This window comes from Artibeus jamaicensis, unplaced genomic scaffold (genome assembly GCF_021234435.1).
Source record: "Artibeus jamaicensis isolate MK-2021 breed Jamaican fruit bat unplaced genomic scaffold, CSHL_Jam_final contig_3176, whole genome shotgun sequence".
Taxonomy (NCBI): domain Eukaryota; kingdom Metazoa; phylum Chordata; class Mammalia; order Chiroptera; family Phyllostomidae; genus Artibeus; species Artibeus jamaicensis.
The window spans coordinates 6,682,589-6,706,763 of NW_026521740.1; positions in this window are offsets into that span (position 1 = coordinate 6,682,589).

Consider the following 24,175-nt stretch of genomic DNA (forward strand, 5'->3'; position numbering starts at 1 on the left):
TTAGGTTAATGGAAGAGCCCTAAATTTAGTTTTAAAGCAAAACCAGATTCGGTAAGAATTAGTTATTTCTATTGAAATTGCATTCTGCATTGTACTCCCTTTCAAACATCTTAACAAAAAAATAAGCAAACTTAGCAGATTTTTTAACTGATTGAAATGGTTTGTAAGTTTGAATTTCATTGGGTGTATATATGTTTTGTGAGTGTGAGTATGTCTATACTGAATATTCGTATTTGGCTTCTGCCACTGAGGTTTCCACAAGGCAGCTAGGGTTTGGCATGACCCTTCACCTCCCTCTGGCTGTACTTGGCTGAGTTAACTGTGGGGTGGGGACCTTAGGAGAAGAAGTAGGTGGAGGTGTTGCTGAAACTAAAAGCCAAGTGAGAAAACCTTGGAGGGCCTAAAAATTATGATTCCCAAGTGTTTTGAAAACATCTGAATATGCTAGAAGTCTAAAATGCAGCCCGAATGGGTCCACAGACTGTTTTTGGCCCAAGGTAGAGGAGCATAGAGCTCATTTTGGAGACTTGTTAGCCAGCTGCTGACACTGCGTGGGTCCCCTGTCTTCCGCACTTAGCCCCTCCATCATGTGATTCGGGGGCAGGCATCTAATGGAGACAGGGGTCCACACCTCAGGGCCACTTGTGTCATCAAGACATGTGTCACTTTTAATCACATAATTAAATTCAATTCTACAAAGAACAAAAATTTTAAAAAGTCAGTTGGTGGATGGGGAGGAGGGGCTAGCGGGAGGGTTGTAAGTAAATTAACAGACCCTGATTGCTGACTTTATATAATCATATGCTTAATCTGGTCAGATGTAATCAACACATTGAGAGGAAAGACAAAATCAGAGAAATAAAATCTCTCTAATCAAAAAGATATGTCCTATTACCGTAACCCTTTATTGTCCCTTTTGACCTATTCACTTATGAAGGGATAACTCATATTACTTTTTTTCAGCACAGTCCTTTTCCACAGAATATGTTAAACTAATTAGACACTGTATAATTTGAAATATATATATGTATATATATATATTTGTGCTTAGTTCTATAGATCTAAGTTGTATACTAATTCAGCAGTTTGCAGGCTATAATAACAAAGGAAGGAGCCCTACGGTTGACTCATATATTATGATGAGCAAACCCACAATCCTTATTTTAGCCCAGTTATTCAAAGGGACCAGTACAAACATGTTCCTAGCAATTATGATCAGTAAATAACAGTAGATGCAAAGAGTAGCAGAAAAACAAACGAGTCAAGGTCCTGACTCTCAGAAGAGCTCTTACTCATTTCAAAATGGCCTTGAATTTTCCCCCTTGGCTATTACAAGCTAAAAATAGACCCTCTACTTTAAAGCTCACAGGTGGATAGGCAGTCAAGCTTTGAAGTGTCTCTCACAACTAATGAAAATGTAAATGTTCAGAGACACAGTAGGTTTATTTTCTTCCTTTTTCAATTTAGATTACTTCCCTCACAAAGACTGAAGAAACTTGTTGTGAATGCCAGGCTTTAAGAATTAATAACCTAAGGTAGGGACCATTGACACCGTCATAGTGCCTTGGGCTTTGCACTTAGGTGGTAAGTGTGTGAAAAGAAAATGGGGAGGGGGTTAGAAATTATCCCAAACTATCCCAGAAGTAATAAAACAGGAAGATACACAGAGCAAGTTAAGATGCTGGAGTCGCGTGGTTTATTCAAGTCACTTAAAACACACAGAGGGAAGCAAAGGGAAAGAGATGGAGTGAGTTCATAAGGACGAGGGACACACAGGTGACAGCACCCTTACCTGAATCCTGGATTGCGAAGGTCCATATGCCCACTCCCAGCTCTTTCTCTGCACTTATGGGGTGGTTATAGGACCAGAGTTGAAGTTTGGGCAAAGGATACCACAGTTGGAAGCCCCCTGGGCCAATAACACTTATTTCCTCTATTAGAGAAATGTAGGACCAAGAACCCATGACCAGTACTGGTGCCTTTCCATTTGGCTTGCTGAACAGCCATGGATTTTACCTGCATGTTTTAAGCACAGCTCTAGTAGGACCAGAATGGAGCCATTTGAGGGTCACCAAGGAGAGGCTAATAATATGGGGATGACACAGTCGTCAGCAACTGACCAAGACTGATGACTTAATATTACCATCCATTTCTCTCTATAGGTAACATTCTTGTTTTTTGCATAATATAATCCATTTATTCTACTTACCTTCAATATATTTTAGCATACACTAAATTACTTTCTAACTATACTTAACACATGCTGAGTTCTGTTTATATTGCACACAGAACGAGCTATTTACCATCTATGCCTCAGGTTTCTTATGGATTTCATTGTTCCGCTGATTTTCTTGTCCTCTAGAGCAGAATTAAAATTCCAAATAATACAGCAAACACATTATACCTGGTGTTGGCCCTGATGGCCACTTTCATTTCCAAGTTCAGCAGGAAGCTGGAGAACTGAAAAACCACCAAGTGAAAAAGACACATCACTTTTATATTCCCCTCATGGCTCTCACTATTAAACCCAAGTACCTGCGGCCTAGCCCAACCATTTTTAGAATATGTGGTATCGGTAGTCGCAAGCAACGTGGCTATCTAAAAATTCCTTATATAGTCAGATGATCTTCCCACATAGCTAGTTAGAAGAGCCTGGGAAGTTAGAAGTTAGGGAAATTCCTGGCCCTTCACTTTCTCTCTGACTTCCCCTCCCCTCCTCGGCCTCCTTGCTCTTCCCAGAATGCTCCTGCCTCATGATAGGTCTGCCATGTTTCCCACCACACATTGTTCATGACACAGATCCCATGGACACCAGTAACATAGGACAGCGCAAGAATGGCACACCCTAAGAGTAGGCATCATGGTGGCCCTCCTCACACAGCCTATGTACCTGCTGTCCCTGGGCCTGAAACGCTCTCCCACACACAACCTTAGGAACTACGACTTTTTTCATGTTTTGCTCAGATGTTACCTTCTCACTGAGCTTTCTCATCACTTTATTTAAATTACACCCATCACTTCCCACCTCAAAACTGCTCAGTAGCACTTACTGCCTCCTAACACACCATGTAAAATTTCCCACTACATTTTCCATCATGTCTTACCCACTCTCATCCCAATTATACACACACACACCAAACTGTAAATTCAATGAGAGAAGAGATTTTTATGAGTTTTGCTCCTTGCTATATTTCCAGGACTAGAAAAGTACCTGCATATAGTGGCTTGTCAATCAATATTGTTTAATATTGTTTAATATCTACTCCACCCCCTTATCAGAACTACATACATTTCCCTCCTACTGACTCAACTTCCATACCGGGGGGATGAGGAACTGTCAATATGAGTCAGCTCAAAAATAGCTCCAAAAACCACTCTGGACATTGATGTCATTCTCTGACCAAACTGGCCGGCAGATCATTGGAAGCTGGGCAGGGTAGAGGTCAGATAAAAGCAGAGACACAAACTGTGACCCTACAAAGTGCCCTTCACTTCACTGGCCTATGAGTCTGTTGTTCCACATAGTTGGCCCCACCAGGTCTCTTAGAATTACTTTGAGCCCTGGCTGCTGTGGCTCAGTGGACTGAGTACTGGCCTGCAAAGCAAAATGTTGCTGGTTCAATTCCCAGTCAGGGCACATGCCTGGGTTGCAGGCTAGGTCCCCAGTTAATGGACATGCAAGAGGCAACCACACATTGATATTTTTCTCCCTCTCTTCCCTGTCTCTAAAAATAAATAAATAAAAATCCTTTTAAAAAGTAGAGTTCATTTTTTAAAAAATTGCTTTGAGTACTTTACAACTTATGTGAGATAGGACTTTTTGCTCACTGATTCCAAGCATATGGGTTTGACTGAAAGAGGTATTTCCCTGGTCTAGGGTGAGGGATGTTATTCTATAGGGACTCATGATAAATAATTTGGGGTGTTGGCATTTCCTAAAGGAAATGATAGCATAATATTGTGTGATCCTTCTGATGGGAAGTCAGTGACACTGGCCCATTCTCACCGTGACACGGCCTTAGGATGTTTCACTGGAGCGAGTGCTGGCTCAGCACCGACCCTCCCACACACTCCCAGCCCCACATTCTCCATGACCCAGGGCGCGGATTTGAAAGAAGTCAGGCCAGCTGAGCCACGGGGCAAGGGGACCAGGCTTAGCTCTTTTAACCTCCTTCCTTTACAAAATCAGGACTCCCTTTCATTGGCAAGGCTCAGGAGCAACTTCCAGACATTTTGAATGCTGCTCCAGGCCCTGCTCTGATTTGCTAATCGATCAAAGCAAGTCATTAGACAACCATCGCGCCTCGTCCCTTTTCATTTCAGTTCTTTCATCTGTAAACGTGGAACCTTGCTAATCGATCTTTCAGCAATGACAGAGATTAGCTGAAAAATGGTGAGGACAAATCGAGGAAACGTTTTCATGCTATACTAGTGTTTCTTTGTTCTTTTTCCTACTCTTTTCACTCTTCTGCCTCCCTCCTGAGAGCAAGTACCTGGGCATCCAGACACTTGCCCTCCTTTGACCTCCTACGATGCTCATGCACACACCACATGGGAGGCGACAGATGTCCAGCGACTAGTGCACCCGCACCTGCCCCCACCCCTCACGCTGCCTCTACATGACCTGTGTCAGTCCAATCTCCCAGGACATTGACATGTTGCAGTTAGACAGTTGGCTGGCACCACGTGTCATTGTCTCCCACAGAAATTTGCAGAGTTAATTCAGAGAAATAGCATCCAAACATTCTAAACTAAGGATCTTGTATATCTAACGGGAGGAGTATTTTGTTGACTTGTTTTCTTTTTCCAACCTGAACCAGTGGCTCACTAAGGAAGAGGAACCTTTGTGTGCTCAGAGCCTGGGAGGCAACTTTCTCCTCATGCTGTTTTGGTCAACACTTGGCCCAAGGTCACACTGCGGTTGTCGTTTTCTGGGTTAAGTGCAGGGTAAACGCAAATTCTCACTGTTTTCATGGAATAATTGCTAATGAATGTAATCATGTTCCGATGAAATCTGTTGCATTTGCAAGTTGGCAGGAACCAGGAAGGCAGCTTTCTTTAGCGGCGATTAGACCAGGGCTATTAGGGTGAGGTCATTGGTTTACAATTAAGTCATTTCACCCCCCACTAAGAGTGATGGAACCCAGAATCTTTAGCTTGCTCTTTGGAAAAAGAAAGATATCAAATTTTCAGAGATTGGGCTGCTTTCCCCGAATTGACGGAATAGTTTCCCACACCCAGGGCTGCTGGTGGGTAATGACCCCCTCATTCCGCAGGCATTACTCTGAGCCAGACCTCCACAGGCCAGAGCAGTTCACAGCCCTCCCTACCTTGGTGCCGAAGCCTTGGTAGGGTGATCGATCGATCCATTGGTCATGAGGAAGATATTTTAGATTCAAATCCCAGGTTGGGTTTATTGTCACCTGCTCTGACCTACGCTAATAACAAAAAGAGCTTTCCTCACAGGAAGAGAAAAAGCAGAGCCGAGGATTTGGGGCTCCCACATAAGAAAAATAGCTTTCCACTTGGGGGTCAGGAAAAGTTATCAGCATCGGACCTCTAGGCAGCAGATTTAATTTCCCTTATCATTATTTTTGCCTGCATAGTCACTATTTTTCTTAAGTTATGTTTTTATCTCTTTTCCTCTCTTATAAACAAAACATGCTGTGGCCCCCAGAGGCATATTTTGGCTAGCTCTAAAAAATATGTAAAATATTTAAAGCCCATCATAGAGAAAATATCCACTGGAATGAAAACGATCAGATTCTAAGTAATTAATAAAATTCTGTCAACTCATTCAAGATTGTTTCTATCTGTCCTTGGGTTAAAGATGAAGAAAACTGTTGAAAGAATCCTGAAACAGGAACTGGGACCTGGGTCTTCATCCTGATCATGCTGTTAATTAACTAGTTGTCAGACCCTGTGCAAGTCCCTTAACCCAGCTGGAGAGCTGGGTTATGTATACGTTATAACCACTCACGCTCCAAATGCTCAAATAAGCGCACACACACAACTGCTGAAGCCATGCGCATTGTAGTTGCACTTCTAGAATTTTCCCAACACACATGTTTGAAGATGAAAACAACTAGCCAGATGGTATCTTTTCCTGCTTTTAAAACTTGAGGTATATGGACACCTTGAATTGTGCCGGGGGACTCATAGGAATATGCTCATTGTAAAGTCTCAAGGTACATATTTATGTCCTATATAAATATTTAAACAGAGAATTTTGAACACCACACAGTCCTCAAAGAACAAATAAGCTGCAATGTCCTAGAGCTTCATAAAGCAGTGAAGCTTCGTGGTTAAGAGTGTGGGTTCTAGAGTCAGAAGGCCAGGGTTCAAATCGCTGGTCTGCCACTTACTGGCTCTGTGACCTTTGGAACTTGACTTAACTTCTTTGTGCCTCCACCTGTTCATCTGCTAATGTCTGTTGTAAGGATTCAAGCAAATAATACACTCAGTTATTGCCACACAAGTGTTCGGTAAATGGTAGCTACTGTTTTTACAAACTGAGAGTTGACTCAAAAATGATGAGTATGAGACCCATGTCATGGATTATTGCATTAAATCTTTCTGACTTAAAATCTAATCGAAGGAATTAAGGAAAACAGTTGAGACTGGCCTTTGTTAGTTTCTTGGTGCCTTGGTTACTTCTAAGGGTCAATAAACATTTTCTAAAACACAGGAGTATTCAGGATTCACTGTAGTCATCTGGGATCCTGCTGTGCAGAGGGTGAGGACTTGACTAGTAGCACTAGGTCATAGCTGGGAATTTTTCTCCGTGGACTTATTTACAAATAAGATTGGAGGGGTATATGTGATCCATTCTATCAATCAAAACACCCTCATTACAGAAAACATGCTTGTTTGACTCCATTAGACAACATTCTGCATTTTTGTGTTATATTCTGCCAGTATCTCCTTTTGCATAGTTCGTCTTCCACAGTGATAGCTATGCAACATTATGTCCTGCTATTTTTATGAACCTTCTTTTTTTTTTTACCTGAAGACTGGTCTTTGACCTAATTCTAAGGGACCGTTTCCTCTTCGTAAATAACTAGCTAAAATAAAGCCACTGTGATCCAGAGAGACCAGAAAGGGTGGGAAAATATGTGAATGACTTCTTCATTCCAGTGGGAACCTGGATGGAAACCCTCTTTTTGGAAGCCAAGGAGGCAAAGTTCCATTTTTTTTCTTGGCAAAACACTTTATGAGACTCTGATTGTCTTTAGACTCTGCATTTTGGTTGCTTTGGAATGAGCCTGAGAACACTTTCATGCCCCGGTGATTTGAGACTCTCTCCCCTAACAACAAATAGTCCCATTTCTAGTGTGAAATCTAATTTCTCAAGGCTGAGGAAAGTGTTTGCATCCATCTCAAGTTCTCTTTCACTTGTTCCTCGTGCCTTGATGTTTATTATAACTTTCACAGAAAGAGGGTATATTATTCACAAAATAATCTACCAGTTAAAAGATGACCTCAGTATCCCACTAATAAGTATTTCTCTCATAAAAAGACAGCTGCCACTATAAAAAATGCATATCATATTCTAATCTTTTCTCTTTTGTGGACTACACTGTGCGTGCCTAAGGATCTCATGTGTTACTTGTTCACCTACAGCTAGACACAGTTTTTTTCAGAATTCTTTTTTGTATGGACTAAGCCCTACAAAAAGGGAAAAGAGTTTCTCCTTAAAGCCTAGGGGCCATGGCTACACGTCACATAAGCCTGTGTTCTCCAGTCCATTAGCACTCGGTGTTTCCCCCGTACTGCTGGAGTAAACCCCATGTTAGTCACCCCTGAAAACAGAAAGTTTCATCTGGCAGGTCATGTGGCAGGCTTGGACGTGATCAGGAAACTTGAAACCGTGCTGGAAAGCTGGATTTTAACTTTTAACTCTCTAAACAATCGTGACAGCCATTACTGAGCTTATCAGCATGTTCGTTCCTGGGAGGCAGTAGACTTAAATAATGAGAAGTGGTGCAGGGAAGCCCGTTGTTCAGTTAAACCAAACCTGATCCTCTGAATCAGGGAGGCCTGCGGGCCGACTTGCCGAGGACTTTGAGTCCCCCATGTGTTCACCATGTCAGCATCAGGGACACGGCCTCCCTCTAAGTCTGCTCTTACCTGCAGACCTGAGGTCATTCTTCAAGTTCCCCAAAGCACTCTTAGGACTGTGCTGGGGCATTTAAAGAGGGTCTCACTCAGGAACCAAGGATGGCAAAACAAATAGAATGACACACTTCAACACGGAGCTGGCTCATGTCCCTCCCTCTCTAGCCCTAGGCCTGCATTCATGCAGCAAGGCTACCTTTCCTCTCGACCCTGCAGGGAGGGATGCTGGGACTCCCATAAGCTCAGACCTCCTCACCTACTCAGTTCTGGCTTCCTGTCCATGAATCCACATTTCACCTGCATGTTTGACACTGGAAAATGTCCCCCAACCCTGCGGGTGAGACAGGCTTTATTCCCAGGGCCTGGCCTTTCCCACAGCCTCAACAAGACAACCATATCAGAATACTGCAGCCAGATATCGAGAGGGGAAAACACCCAGTGGCAGGAAGTGGTTTTATTATAAATGGTTACTGTGATAATACAGGGCCAATGATACACTCAGAGAGGGGCCAGGGTTCCTGGGTGCTGAGGAACAACTTGCGGCTCAGATAGAAGGTGGACTATGGTGTGGACCAAGCAGGACAACTTACACACCCTAAGGGCCTCCGGTTTCTTTAACTGGAGGACTCCGGGCGCATTCACATGACCATTTGGAGAAGGAGCTACTGCTGTGGGGGGTGGTGGTGGTGTTTCTCGTGGGGTTGTGTTTTTGGCAGCTGCTGTTTCAAAGGCAGCTGGATCCCAGCTGTGCTTCTTGACTCCACCCAGGATTCTTCTGAGCACTTGCCCCTGGAGGGCAACATGAGAAAGGTCACTCCACTTGACGGAGGAGAGGCTGGATTCCTGCTTTGTGGGCTGTTAGAAAAAAAAGAACTTCAATGGAGCGGCACACGGGTGCTGAGGCCTGGGGCTCTTGAGTGCATGTGTGCGTGTGTGTGTGTGTGCGCGTGTGTGTGCATGTGTGTGTGTGTGTGTGTGTGTGTGTGTGTGTGTGTGTGTGTGTGATTACAAGCTGGATCTCGGCATTCCTTTTTCAAGCCCACATTCCATTACCCCATGTTCAACTCAGTTGGCTTCCAAGAGCCCTCCCAAGAGAAACAGCTGCTCAATGCTTTAAAGAGGAAATATTAAAAGCTCTTGAGGTTTAGAATTTTAGAATCTGCAGGGTTGATGACTTCCTCCCTTCTTCTCTAAACAAACAACATTAACTCCTCTGTTTCTCTAAACAAACAACATTAACTCCTCTGTTTCTCAGTACAAACACAACTTCCAAAAGACCACTTCTCTTCCAACTCAGTTCTACCAAGAAAGCAGAGATGATACCAGGTCACCTGGAATTAAGTTGTAGGTGCTGCTAATGAAACCCCATCTTGTTATTATAGCCTGGATACAGTTGATCATTGATCTATAGCTAAAAAGGGATATGAACATAGAAACCAGATGATTTCGGCTCCAGCCTAGAAAGTTTCCCACCCCAAAGAATGGTTTGGCACAAAGTGCCAATCTAGCAGAAGCGACAACTGATTTGGACACATTAGTTGTTAACTTAGAGTAATTACCCCATAGTGAAATATATACTGTGGGTTGGCTTTGCTATGGTTGTTTGGTAAGGCAAGTTACAGAAGCAGTAATATAGTTCAAAATAACTGAGGGATTTTTTTCTCTTGTCAAGAATTAAGGTATGAAGCATCTGCTTGTGCCTGATTCATTCAGAGCTATGTCAACCTCTCTCTCTCTCTGTCTCATCCTCTCCCTGTCCCTGTCCCTTTCTCTCTTAGATTACCCATATTCTTGAGGGTTGAATCAGAAACAAGTGCTACCAGGAATGTATAGATAAGTAGGAGTCTTTTCATCTGTATTTTTCTTATAGTCATACAGTTCATTCATTTTCCTCTAGATGGTCTTCTTTTCTGAAAGGCTGTTTCTGTTACAATTGTTTCCTTCCCCTCAACTTCTGCCTCAAAACTTTAATGTAATGGGATAGATAATGTTCTGTGTGTGTGCTTTAAAACCAACAGTAGGTTTTCTGGGTGGTGAAAATGATTCTGTAATAGCATCAATACCATTCATTTGGGTTATTTTGCACATTCTTCAATGAAGGAATGCATCCCAGGACTGGTTTATTTTTTTAAGATTTTATTTATTTACTTTTAGAGAGGGGAAGAGAGGGAGAGAAACATCAATGTGTGGTTGCCTCTCACACATTCCTCACTGGGGGACCTGGCCTGCAACCCAGGCATGTACCCTGACTGGGAATAGCACCAGTAACCCTTTGGTTTGCAGGCCAGCACTCAACCCACTGAGCCACACCAGCCAGGGCAGGACTAGTTTATTCTTGATGTAACCAGCTTCTTCTCATGATTAGTTTTTAGTGCCAAGAGCAAAATAATTTCCAATACTTCTAAATATTTGTTGATATGACCAACATAAAAAAAATTCCATTGTGAAAAAGAAAATATTTTGAGGAAGGGGTTGCTTTATGTCAACTGTGGTCATTGTTTGTAATATATCTAATATGACTTGTAAACAAACAGATGAAAGATGGCCAACTTCTAAAGCATTATGCATACTTTTATAATGAAAAAAAATTAATTGGTTTAAAATACCAAGTGATTTATAAATTAAGTTAAAAGTTTACAAGCATCCAAAGAATATCACGCAATTTTTATTATTCCATTCATTCATTTACTAAATATTTATTGAGTTAATTGGAATCCAAATGGCCCCTGTTCTCAAGGAGTTTACAATGTATAGTAAGGAGACAAATAAACAGTTCCAATAAAGTACTATGGAAAATAAGGAAAGAAGGCCAAGGGCAAATCCATGGAGTATTTGTCCCTGGACCCAGGATATTCATTTTAGTCCATTTGCCATGCTCTAAAATCTAATTTCACAGGTTCAGAAACCATAGCAGAGATGGTCTCTCAGAAGTGGACTCACATTGTACCCAGTACAAATAAGTCAAAATTATACCTATTTTTGGTCATATTGGCAAAAAATATATTTTTGGCGTGCCAAGAATTCTAGTAATTAGTTTATGTGTGCCATGAGGTGAGAAAGCTTGAGAGTCACTGCACTAGACCATAAGTGCAATAGCCAGCCACCTAAGCAGCCACAGCAGGAGCTGAGTTATAATCAGAAGGTCTCTCGTTAGGCATGAAATAGGAAAAGTGAATGTTTGATGAAAGGTCATAAAATGGTAATGATTTGTAAGGAATTATTATAATGCCAGGCTGTAATTACGATGACAGCCTGGTGAGCCCCTCTCCTCAGGTGGGCAGACCTGACACTCGGATGGGACAAAGCCAAGCTCTGGACCAGTTCCTCCTCTGCAGTGGCTGCTGAGTGCTGACGTGGGCACCGCCAAGCAGACCATCCTGCCCTGCTGGCTGATAGTCACCTGGCTGATGGTATGCACAGTTACGGCTATACCGAGGGTCTAAAACCTGGTGTCATGGGGGCCAAAAGCTCAAACAAGTTTGTGGGACCTCTTAAAGAAACAATAGACCTTTATGAATAAAAATTATGTATGTGAGTGAAGATTTATTTGGAAGAGTCCCATGCAAGTGGGGGCCAGTTCACTTAGGAACCCCACCTCTGCAAACCAGTTGTTAAATTATGGAAATACTTTTACTCTAGTCAATAAAGCACTGCTATTCTGACTTCTGTTACCCTGGCCACCCTGCCCCCTCCCTCCCTGGGAAGCCCTAGACCTTACCCTAGACCTTGGCAGCAATGAGAGAACGAAGAGCTGGGACTATAGCCTCTGTTCTGATCATGGTGATTGGTAATATTTTTAACAGGTCTCTCTCTTTAAGGCACTTTGTATGTATCTCTGATCTAATGTACTATGTATTGATTTTGCAACTTAACTCTCAAAGTTAATCTTTATTTCAAATTCTTGGCAGAAACTGTGCAGAAGGACTATTAATAAAAGTCAGAAATATTTAAAATTCCATTTATAGTGCTCTAGATATTGCCAAATAATTAGGCTGAGTAGAAGCCATTATCTCTTAAGCAATACTACCTTCTAGAGCATTCCCAACCAGAAGCCGCAACCAGTAATGTAGCAATGCCAAAAGACTAAGGGAGAAAGCAAGAACGGCATTTCCCATTTGGTTGGCTTGCTTCTGTTTTATTGTGTTTTGTGCTGTTTTTTAATCAAGACCCAGTACAACCCTTTTCTCAGGGGGAAAGTTGAAATATTATTAAAAGAAGAAAGAATGAATGCCCAGTTGAACAACAAACAGCAAAAGCATTCTCTAAAATTATAGCTCTTTGGGGACATAAAATTGAGAGTTTATTCCATGCGTACAAATCCTCAAAATCTACCCCTTCCTGATTTTGGTACATTTGGCGGGGGATGTTTTTGTATGTTATTTTTTAAAGAAGCAATTTCTATATTTGGCCATGGAACTTAATTTTCCACAAATTCATCATCAGCTTGGTTTAATGTTGCTCTTTAAAATGTTGCTGCAAGTTCAAATTCACCCAGTTAAAAAGGATAGTTTATTAAAGCAGTCACTTTCCCCATGAGTCTCGGAAGGAGATTCATTTGGCTCCACACCATCTCCATATAATTTATAACTGTGTGTTCTCCAAGGGGAAGATGTACAGAGGACACTGTGAGAAAAATATGCTTCTTATTTAAGCTGTAATGTAATGGTAGAACTATCTTCTTCTGACATCAGTGACAAGGGATGTGAAAAGCAAACAAATACTGTCTTTTTTGCATTCTGATCTTTTAAACTAATTTGTACAAAATCTGCAATTAAGTTTTAATATTTTACATACTGAGAAATCATAGTGTGTAGTTAATGAAAATCTAAGAATTAACCTAGTGCAGAGCCTGGCTCACAGTGAATGTTTGATGAATGAATGAATGAATGAATGAGCAAGCCAGCAAAACAGCATTCTCCCTGAAAAAGCTCACAGATTGGAAAACTAATTCACATTTTTTTACTCATTGCCTAGCAAAAAGCAGAGAGGTTCTAGAGTGGTAGACGGCAACTTTGCTCACTGCATAACTGGCAGGATGATTCCTGTGAGAGATGCTGCTGCTCAGAATGAATGCAAACACTACAGATGTGCATGTGCACATGCATGTGCTCATGTGCACAGGGGCACTGAGAGGGGAGACCCCTGGAACTGGCAACGTGTAAGAGCTACAAGGAAACGCACGTGCTGCTCGTCTTCATGATTTCATGACCCCAAGCAGGGTGTTCAGTGCTCCTAGGAGGCATCAGGGTTCAGAGGGAAAAGCAAAGACAGGCTTTCAAGTCCAGCAAGTAGGGCTACCAGTCTGCAGCTTACCAGTTTTTGACCTTGACTAATTTACCTTACTTCCCTGAGCCTGATCTAACTCCTCCTTAAAGTGATGATAATAAGACTTACCTGTCCAGGTTGTTGCTGAGAAACACATGTAATATTTATTATGTGCTGGGCACAATTCTAAGTACTTTCTAAAAATTCCTCATTTAAATTCCACAAGAGCCATGTGAGACATGAACCTCCCTTTGCAAGTGAGGAAAACTAAGGCGGAGAGAGGATAAGTAATTGCCCAAGATCTGTAGCATGAGGCCTGAGCATAGCAGATACTCATAGCAGATACTTATAGTAGACAGTAATTGCCATTATTTATTGTCACAGAGCTAAGGTCTTTGCATTCGTTCTCTCCTTTGACCCTCAGAACAACCATACGTACTGAGAATGGTGTCTGCAGATAATGGACATTTGATAGATACTTGCTAAATGAATGAATGAGTCTTCACTATGCAGAAGAATTAACTGAGGCTTAGATAGGTAAAACAACTTGCCCACTGTAACACAGCCAGAATATGCTCCCCACACACTAAGTCCATTAACCATGAACACGCAATCTATGCTTTTCCCCTTCTCTTGCTCTCTCTTTCATTTCACTTTGGATATCTGCCTCAGCCCTAACAAAATCTTCACTCCGCATCCTTCAACTTCTAATTTTTGTTAGCAGAGGAAAAGATATTAGAAATTGTACTCTAAACTGTCCATCATTTAGCTATGACTTTTTAAGGATTCTTAAGTAATCAGACATCTGAGGCTTCGGATTGTATTTGAGGAGAAGAGGGCTGTAATGAGACGGGTGAAGAAGTATGTGATCCATTTTAATGTGCAATTTCCATGTGCCACAAATAACAAGGCCCCTAAACCTTCGTCTTCAAAGAGAACTGATTTAAAAAATTAATAAAAATGTTACTCAAGGTACTATACATGGACTCATAATTGGACATCAATATTGAATAAATTACCTTTACATGCACCATTTTACAATATAGATAAGTGGGTGGACAGTGCTTCCCCAAAACTGTTTCTTTGATTTAGCATAAAAGAACATTGGGTAATTGCTTCCAGCTCAGTGGACTACTTATTGAATGTTGTCATTCTTACTGTTTCAGTACCTGGGGGTGATTAGGCATGGATGAAAGCTAAAATTAAAAAAGGAAGCTCATTACCAAATACTAAACAGCTTCCGTAACTTCTTGCCAGTCTCTGAAGGGCATTCGTGCCTTGTTATGACAAGGAATTATTCATACTGTGTGCCTAGCATATAGATCACATCCTTTATTTGGAACAATAAAAGAGTCATTCTTAGTAGCCGATGGAAATAAATAGGCAGGCAAAATTTAAAAGGGAGAAAAAGAGACCAACCAGTAGGCCTCTGTAATAATTGCTTGTCACTGTAACATCAAGGAGTTCATCCTTTTAGGAACTCGTTATGTAGCTAGGCCATTATGTTCTCTGGATGGAAAAAAAACACAGTAATTCACAGAAAAGCAGTGACAGGATTCTGCTGATTTATCTAACAGTATTGACAAGACAAGAGAATTATGGCTTACAAGCAAAGAGTGATTCTGTATTTGAAATAGTTTTTTGCTATCTTTTTGCCCAATTAGAATTTTTCTCATTTAAAAACCACAATATCCTTGAAAAATATCAAAGGGACTGCCACCAGTGTTTTGATCTCACCGTGCGGGTGCACAGCTTCCAGATCCAGGCCCAGTTACTTGCTTCCTGAAACCTCTGCAGTTGCTGGGAGGAGCCGAGCAAGAGATGCTATGCTTTAGTGCCCCTTGCTGGTCAACCTGAAAATATTTTAAGTGTCGTGATTGCCAGAGCCCAGGTTTCAATAAATGATGTGGTGCGTTCTATTCAGATGCGTAAGAAGCAAAGCTGATTTAACCTAATTATCTCTAGCCAGTCTTAAGAACCATTATAAGGATGAAGTGATGTGCCTGGAAATGCACATGTCTTCTTAGAGGGGAAAAAGTTCAATACAAAGACAAATGCATGTTCATCTTATAGTCTAACCTCAAAAGAAATCCAGGTAAATACAACAAAATCCAGGTCGCATCCTATGATATAACTAACTCTTCCTAAGCCCAAAGTTTTGTTTGGTTATGTCTCCAAAAAATTGTCTGGCCTTGTAGGCCATAAGAGAGACAAAAATAATCCCTAGTGGAATTCTCCATTCAGATTTCAAAAACAATACAAAAACTTCTTCTACAAAGGAAAAATAAACCATATCTACAATAATGCATTAGATTATTGATAATTGCATGATTATTTTAACAAGCAGATTCTGATTATTATGAATTTCTTGTTTTCCATCAGTTCAGGTTGTGGCTATATTACCTTTATAATTTCAAAACAACAGCTATAACGTGGCTATACTAACAAGGTGTCCATCAAAGCTAATTAATTCTTAGAATTCTACAGGGAGCTATTAGACCTAACACACATCAATCTTATTTAAAACACCACTAGAGCTGGCCTTAGAATTAGATCCCTTCCCTTACAAGATACACATCAAGAATTTGAGTTCATGAGATGCAGCTCTAAAGGCTGGAAAAATCTGCTCAGGCTGACTGAGCGAGACTGAAGCACACCGAGGAGACCAGGCCGCATGGTCGTTTGGAACATGTGCCAGCCAGCCTCAGATGCCTCGGCCAGCAGCGGATCCCGATAACAGACGCCACAGAAAAATGGTTCTTCAGAGGTCTATTGAGCGTCAAAGGACCCAGAATAGCCAAAACGATCTTGAAAAAGAAGAACAGAGTTGGAGGATTCACACTTCTCAATTTCAAGGTTTACTACAAAGACATATTTACAAGGCAGTATATTTTATATGTATTTTACTGACCTGAAATAGACATATAGATCCATGGAATAAAATTGAGAACAGGAATAAACTTTGACCTTATGTTCAATTGGTTTTCATCAAGATTTCAAGGACAATTCAATAAGTGAAATGAATAGTCTTTTCAACGAACAATACTAAGATGACTGAATATCTTCATGCAGAAGAGTAAAGTTGAACCCCTACCTCATACCATATACAAATAAGTAACTCAGAAATGATCAAAGATCCAAATGTAAGAGCTAAAACTGTAAAACTATTAGAAGAAAACAAGATCCCTCATCAGGCAGCTCAGTTGGTTGCAGCATCATCCCATATGCCAGAAGGTCTTGGGTTTGATCTCCAGTCAGAACACATACCTAGGTAGTAGGTTCAATCCCCAGTTGGAACGCACAACTGATCAATGTTTCTCTCTCCCTTCCTCTCTCTCTAAAATCAATAAACATAGCCTAGAGTGAGAGTTTAAAAAAAGAAAGAAAGAAAACATCAGTACCTCTTCCTGACCTTAAATTTTGCAATATTTTTTTAAAATAAGACACTGAAAAAGAAGCAACAAAAGAAAAAATAGGTATGTTGGACATCATCAAAATTAAAATGTTTGTGCTTTGAAAGATACTATCAAGAAAGTAAAAGGGCGACACACAGAATGGAACCAATTTGTTGTAAATTATATGTCTAGTAAGGAACTTGTACCTAGAATATATAAAGAATGCAACTCAATATTTAAAAAGTCAAGTTAAAAGTTATTTGCTAATCTTAAAAGGAGCAAAGGATCTGAATAAACATTTCTCCAAGGAAGATATACAAATGGCAATAAACATATGAAAAGATGCTCAACATCATTAGTTATTAGGGAAATGTAAATCAAAACTTTAGTGAACTACTAACTTGAGTTCCACTACATCTAGGCTATAAAAAAGGCAGACAATAGCAAATGTTGACAAGGATATAGGGAAACTGGAACTCTCATTTATTGCTGGTAAGAATGTAAAATGGCATAGCTACTTCTAAAAAAAGTTTGGCAGTTTCTCAAAGGTTGTACATAGAGCTTTCCTATGACCTATTAACAATTCTAGTCTTTGCTACACATACCCAAGAGAAATGAAAACACAACTCCACACAAAAACTGGTACAAGCATGCTCATAGCAGCATCATTCATAATAGCTAAAGGGGGGAGATAACACAAATGCCCACCAACTGATAAATGGACAAACAAAATGTGGTACAGTCACATAAATAAATATTATTTGTCATCAACAATAGGAATGAAGTACTGACACATGTTATGATGTGGATTGAACCTTGAAAACACATTGTATTAATCTTCTATATCCATCCACTGGACAACCATAGCAACCATAGCAAAATACCACAGACTGAGTGGCTTAAACAGCAGAAATTTATTTTCTCACAGTTCTGGAAGCTGGAAGTTCAAGATCATGGTGTTAGCAGGTTTGATTTTCCCTAAGGCCTCTCTTCTTAACTTGTACATGGCTATCTTCTCGCTATGCCCTTCCATGGCCTTTTCTCTGTGCACACATGTCCCCCATGTATCTCTCCCTCTTCCTATAAGGACATGAATCCCATTGGATCAGGACCTCACCCCTATGACTTTGTTCGACTTGATTTACCTCTTTCAAGGCCCTGATTGCAAATACAGTCACACTGGGGAATACAAGTTCGTCCATAACATCCATGTGTGTGAATTTCCAGAGTAGGCAAACTTATGAAGACAGAAGGCAGATTAATAATTGCCAGAGGATGGGGAGATGGGAGTACTAGGGTGACAGCTAAGGGGCGCAGGGTTTCATTCTGAGATCATGAAAATATTCTGAAGTTTATTGTGGCGATGGTGGAGCAGAGCTGTGAAAATGCTAAAAGTTATTGACCTGACTTTTAAATATTTTAAATGAGTCAATTGTATACTACATGAATTATATCTCAATAAAGCTGTTGTTTTTAAAACCCTAAGGGGCAGGGAGATCATCCATTCAGCCAGGACTAGAGTCCTTCAAAACATACAAGGAAGAAAGGGCCCAGTTCTGATCTGAAACATATATTCAAGGAATTTGGGCAGAAGAGCAGGTAACAGACTTGAGGCCTGTGGTCAAAGCTGCCCTGGCTGCCAACGTGGCTTGAACCTGAGGCCAGCAATTCATCTTAGACACCAAATTAGGACCACCCAGCCTGGGGGCATGAGAGTCCCTAATGCTGGGAACTCGGCAGGCTGTGAAGCAGGGCCTGAAGTAATCTGTCTTGCGTTCCTGACTTTCCTCATCCATTCCTTTAGAATCAGAATGTTCAGCATTAGTGAGCATGTAATCCTTTCGGTATCCTCTCTTCTGCTCTGTGTTTTCACGCATAGCTCTGCCAAACTGCATTTATTAAGCACATACATGGTACTGTCACTGTCAGCCCACTGACTGATCCGCTCCTCTGGACTCATGTTCCTGGGAGATGGGAACTGCTACTCTTATCTCTGCTCCCCAACGCCTCCCTCAATGCAGAGCACATGGAAAATGCTCCACCGACACTGGTTAAAGAAGTGAATTAATGACTACTGGCTTTGCCATTTTTTACTTGTTTGGATGCATAACTTCTTGCTTGTGCTGGATCAAGCCATTTTTGGAACAAGCAAAACTAAAGAAGCCTATTTGAAGCATTGAATTTTTTTCCATTGAGTTGAGATAATTATCAATAAAAATAACTTAATATTTACTGAACAGTTATGGACTGGGCCATATGTTAAGTAATTTATATTCATTATCTCATTGGATCCTCACACTTAACACCTGAGCAGATAGTATTACCTCCACTCTACAGATTCAGAAACTGAGGCTCATAGAAGTTAAGTGACTTGCCCAAAATCACGGAGTTAAAAGTAGAGCCATGATTGAAACCCCAGAACTCCAAATCCTGTGCTCCCTTCCTCTGCATAATTACAATTTCTTGATATTTTGTTTTGCTAGCGCACCCTTGTCAGAGGCAAGTGAAGAACAAAGCCAGAGCTGTGGCTTGAGATTATCCTTGTAGTGTTCAGGGCCTGTTTGAGGGCTGCCTGGCTTTGAAGGTTAGCGGATCCCTGCCTGAGCCCAGCATCACACACAGCTTGTTCACAAACTCAGGCTGCAGGGTTCTGAGATGACCATACTCTGCAGGTCAAGATCACTGCCCGTGCAGCTCCTCGTTTTGTGAAGGGGACCGTTTTAAGGCATGCATGGGCAATATGGGTGGGTCTCCCTCCGCCTGGATCATAGATTCAGTCTGTAATCAACCAAAACCAGAAAGCCTTTTCAGACTGTTTTCACTGTCTACTGACTCACAGTTTCCAGTTTTCATTTCATACTCTTTCGTTCCCCTTATACATTTTCACTGCACTTTACAGAGTCCTTCACAGAGACAGAACTCACCATGAGTTGTATGTTTACTGGAATGGAACATTCTGACATCTCAGAGCAACAAGCTCAGCTTGAGGTGTTTCAGGAAGGCATGCATCAAATGTCATGGAAGTTGTCATAAGAGATTCAACAGGTTTCATATTGACCTCAATAAACACAATTAAATGTTTGCTCATCTCATGGTTACCATGTCCCAGTGCAAACAGCCTGGTATTGTCCCTCTTCACCTCTGTTGCCTTGGTCGTGTATATGTTGTGACTGGGCAGCACTCAGGGACTGCTGTCTGTGAGAGGGGTGGGTGCTGTTCCTGCCCAAACTGGGGCACCCCGTGTTCCAGGGGAGCTGGGGGTCATTCAAGACCAAAGTTAAAATAGAACCAAAGTTAATCCACCATACACAGGGTGTTCACTGTGTCTAGAACAGTGCCAAAATCCCAGGAAGGGACAGGGTTGCCGCTGCCAGTTGTGTCAACTGTCCTCCAATGTCAAATGAATGGTATCAGCAGAAAGAGAGGAAGTCCAGAAATCTTCTTTCAGAGCAAGGACAAAATGCACCCAACCCCCTCCCATGGGTCTGTGAGCTGCTCCTGTTGAAGGCCCGTAAATAACACAGCCTTCCCCGCCCCCGGGGCCTCGTTCCCTTGCGTTGCACATCTCACTGCCTGTCACTGTCCACTCCACGGGGCAGGCCTAGGTCTGTCTTACCCATCGCTGTAGCTCCGGAACCCAACACACACTGGACTTAATACATTCTTGTTAACTACATAAGTGAATTATGAGGTCAGTGGGGAAAAAGACATGCCTGGCAAAAATATGGCTGGGAATGGACTCTTCCTATTGTCACAGAGACCTTGGGTCCCACAGAAGGTGCTCCTTACACTAAGAATGAGTCAAAACTTTATTGACTGGGGGAAGACTTTTGTTGGGATGATAAGATCTTTTAAACACTAAGCCAACTTTTCATCATTTTAACAGCCTTTAGTAGTACTATAAATCTTGGCTCTCTCAATTATTCTTTCCTTGGCTTTTAATTTCTTTTTTTTTTAAGATTTTACTTATTTACTTTTAGAGAGAAGAGAAAGGAGGGAGAAATAGAGGGAGAGAAATGTTGATGTGAGAGAGAAACAATGATTGCTGTCCTCTCGAACTCACCTGACCGGGGACCAAACCAGCAACCCAGGCATGTGCTTTGCCTGGAATCGGACTGGCGACCTTTGACTTTGCAGGATGACGCCCGACAACTGAGCCCCACTGGTGAGGGCCCAGTTTTTAATTTTATGAACAAAATAACATTTAAAAACCAACCATTTTCTTTCATCCCAGATTAAATATAATATGTGTATTTATTTGAATAATATAATGCTTTAAAACTACTAAAAGAAGAGATCAGAGGATACTATTTTCATAATGTTCCTTTCAATTTTCATGGAAATTGAAGAAATGTAATTCTTCAACTATGATATATTCATTGGAAAGGATTCCTATTTGAATATAAATTATTTTAAAATATCACTTAATTTATTATATTAACCATCTTAGAGTTGCCTCCCTCTTTCCCTTGGGAATTTGGTCTGTACATTTGACTTACAAATATAATAACATTAATCAGTTTCTTATGTGGCTTGTTTTGAATCTGTAAAATAGTGACATTCCTAAAAGGGCTTTGTAAATATTTTTTAATGAGTCCTTTTATTTTTTAAAAGAATTTATTTATTTACTTTTAGAGAGAAGGGAAGGAAAGGAGAAAGAGAAGGAGAGAAACATTAGTGTGTGTTTGCCTCTCGCACGGCCCCATCTGGGGACCTGGCCTGCAACCCAGGCATGTGCCGTGACTGGGAATCGAACTGGTGATCCTTTGGTTTGTAGACCCATGCTCAATCCACTGAGCTACACCAGCCAGGGCAGGGCTTTGTAAACATTAATGTGTTTTCCAAAATGTCTGTCTGACAAAAGACAGGAAATGGTGAATCTCTAGACAGAAAATCATACTTCCATTTCTGTATTTCACCCAAACTCAGATCTCAGTGGAGGGAAGGGGGTGGTACTCTGCCACCCAAGTCTTCCCGAGTCAGAGGCATGTCATTTTGACATTTACTTTCTATTATCATCTGTTGGGTCCCTTATGTCTTTGCCTTCCCCCCACTTATAAAATGTGCCTATCTGCCTAGGAGAAAGGAGAGGGGATCAGAACAGTTAATTCAAGCACCAAATGGAAATGCAAACAGGGCAGTTCCAGTAAGTGGAAGCAGAACATGTCATGAAAGCTAAACCTGGGAGAAGAGAGAGGATCGGGTGCATTTCACAGTTGTAGCAAAGGCTTTCTAGATACAAGTGACGGAAGCAAATTGCCTGTCAAGAGATTCACTTCATAACGAGGTCAGCCATGTAGAACAGCACTGCGCCAGGAAGGCACTTCTGCTGGCCCAGATCTGTGGGGCTCTGATCAGGTTGCAGGAATGACAGTCCTGGACTCCCCTGCAACAGCACATCCCTGGGGGGTGTGGGGACAGACAGCAGGGTAAACACAGCCAGCCATCCCTTCACGCTGCCACTGCCGAACCATCAGTCAAAACCGGAGTGGGTATGGGGGGGGTGGGGACTAAAGGCAGGAGCGGGGGCAGGGTGTAGGTGGACGGGAAATGGGGAAGAAGAGCTCCCATTTATCTTCAGCATCCTTCTGTCATCTATGGTTAAGAGTCGAGGTATAGACAACAAGCAAACAGACAGAGGACTGAGTAATGCTATTCACCCTGCTTTTCCTGTTTTTTTCCTCAGCTGGGTTCTCTCAGAAGCTCACAAAAACACTACACACTTTTCCAAGCTCATGCATACACACACTCACAAATTTCCCAGTATTTTACTTGTGTCTGTTCATCTCTGTGCTTAAAACAGAACTGAGAGTAGGGACGCTGCATCATGGCCAGTGCACTGACCTCCTTTCTCACCACTTAACTCCTATAGAAGAGCAATTTTCCTAGACAACAAGGTAGTATCACTCTCAGAGTCAAGATCAATTCAAAACCCTTTCGGAGAGGTAAACCTGTTTTTCCTCCTTGAGCCACTGTTCTGTCCCTGATGGGTGACTTCACATTAAGAGCACAAGCTGATGCAGTGCCATGTTAGTGATGGCCTTTACGGGGCCTTTTCAAGCCAGTCCTCAGCGCCCAGGCATCCACGCTGGCTTGGCAGTGCCAACATAGGAGACTAGGCTAACTGCAAGGACCCGCAGTGGCCAGCTTTACGGAATATTGGCTTCAAGCCACATTGATCCCAGAGACAGAGATGAATAGCAAAAAGCTCAGTGAGTGGAGATTTCAAACTTAGGAAAAAAAGAGATGCCAGGGATGTAAAATTAGGTAAACATCCTTCTCTGTAGGAAAACACCATGATGGTAGGACTGGCACCATAGGGAGATGCAATGGAGACATGAATTTGGAAAGACAATCCCGTAAGGAGTTCGTGGAGAACGTCAGAGCCAGTAGAAATCATTGCAGGGTGCCCTGGAACAAAGTCCTTGGCAGAATCATCTTTGACTCCTTTGGGGTACCTGGCACTGGGCAGGCGCCCAAGAAAAACCTAATGAGTCAATGAATGACTGTGCAGTGGAGTGGCTGAAACTTTCACTGAAAATAAAGAAACCCCAGAAGGTTGCGGGACGAGTTTCGTATTCTTAAAACTCCTGTTCCTGCCTATGGAGAGCCCAGCCTTCTCGCATCCTTGAGTGTGTTTTCTAAACCCGTGTCCTGGGGAAGCAGAAGGCCGTTCTCAGGTTCACTGAGCTAGAACAGCATTCTGATACAAATGGACCTGGGCCCACTGAAAGAGGTACGCACTTGGCAGGAACAGCACCTTGAGTTCCGACAGAAAGCGCATCTGTGCCTCGTTGATAATGTAATAACCCACTTTACATTTCTGGCCCAGAACACCTGTGCACAGCCCCGAACGTCAGCCCAGGGCCACCATTCTGATGGAGGCGATATTCACAGTGCTCATTAAAACCGATGACTGTGGCCGTGCCCAGCAGCGCGGCTGCAGGGAGGCGTCTGTCGGCATTTCCGTGACGAGCCTGTATTTTTGGAGTTCATAACTCAACCACAGAAATGTGTTTCGCGTTGAACGAAAACCTGAAAGGAAAACCATCATGGGGCAAAGAGAGTTTGACTTTAGAGCTGTGAAAGCATGTGGGCTGTCCGTTCACATCTGTGCACGTTCAACTCTGCGCTTTACGGAGCGTGACTGTTTCCCTGGCCCTGTCTGAGCAATGGAAACAAGACCACATGGGAATGGAGGCTCTATTTCGGAGCTGGCCCAGGGAGTGTCTTAACTTTTATGTGTATCAGGTTTGCTAAGAGTTCTATTAGGCAGGGCAGTGACACTGGTAGGCCAATCAATGATCTTAGGTGTGCACCGATGTGCCTTGTTTGTCCAATAAACAAAAGCTCGCAATGCCTAATGCTCCACCTGGGCTCATTGAGATCACACACTG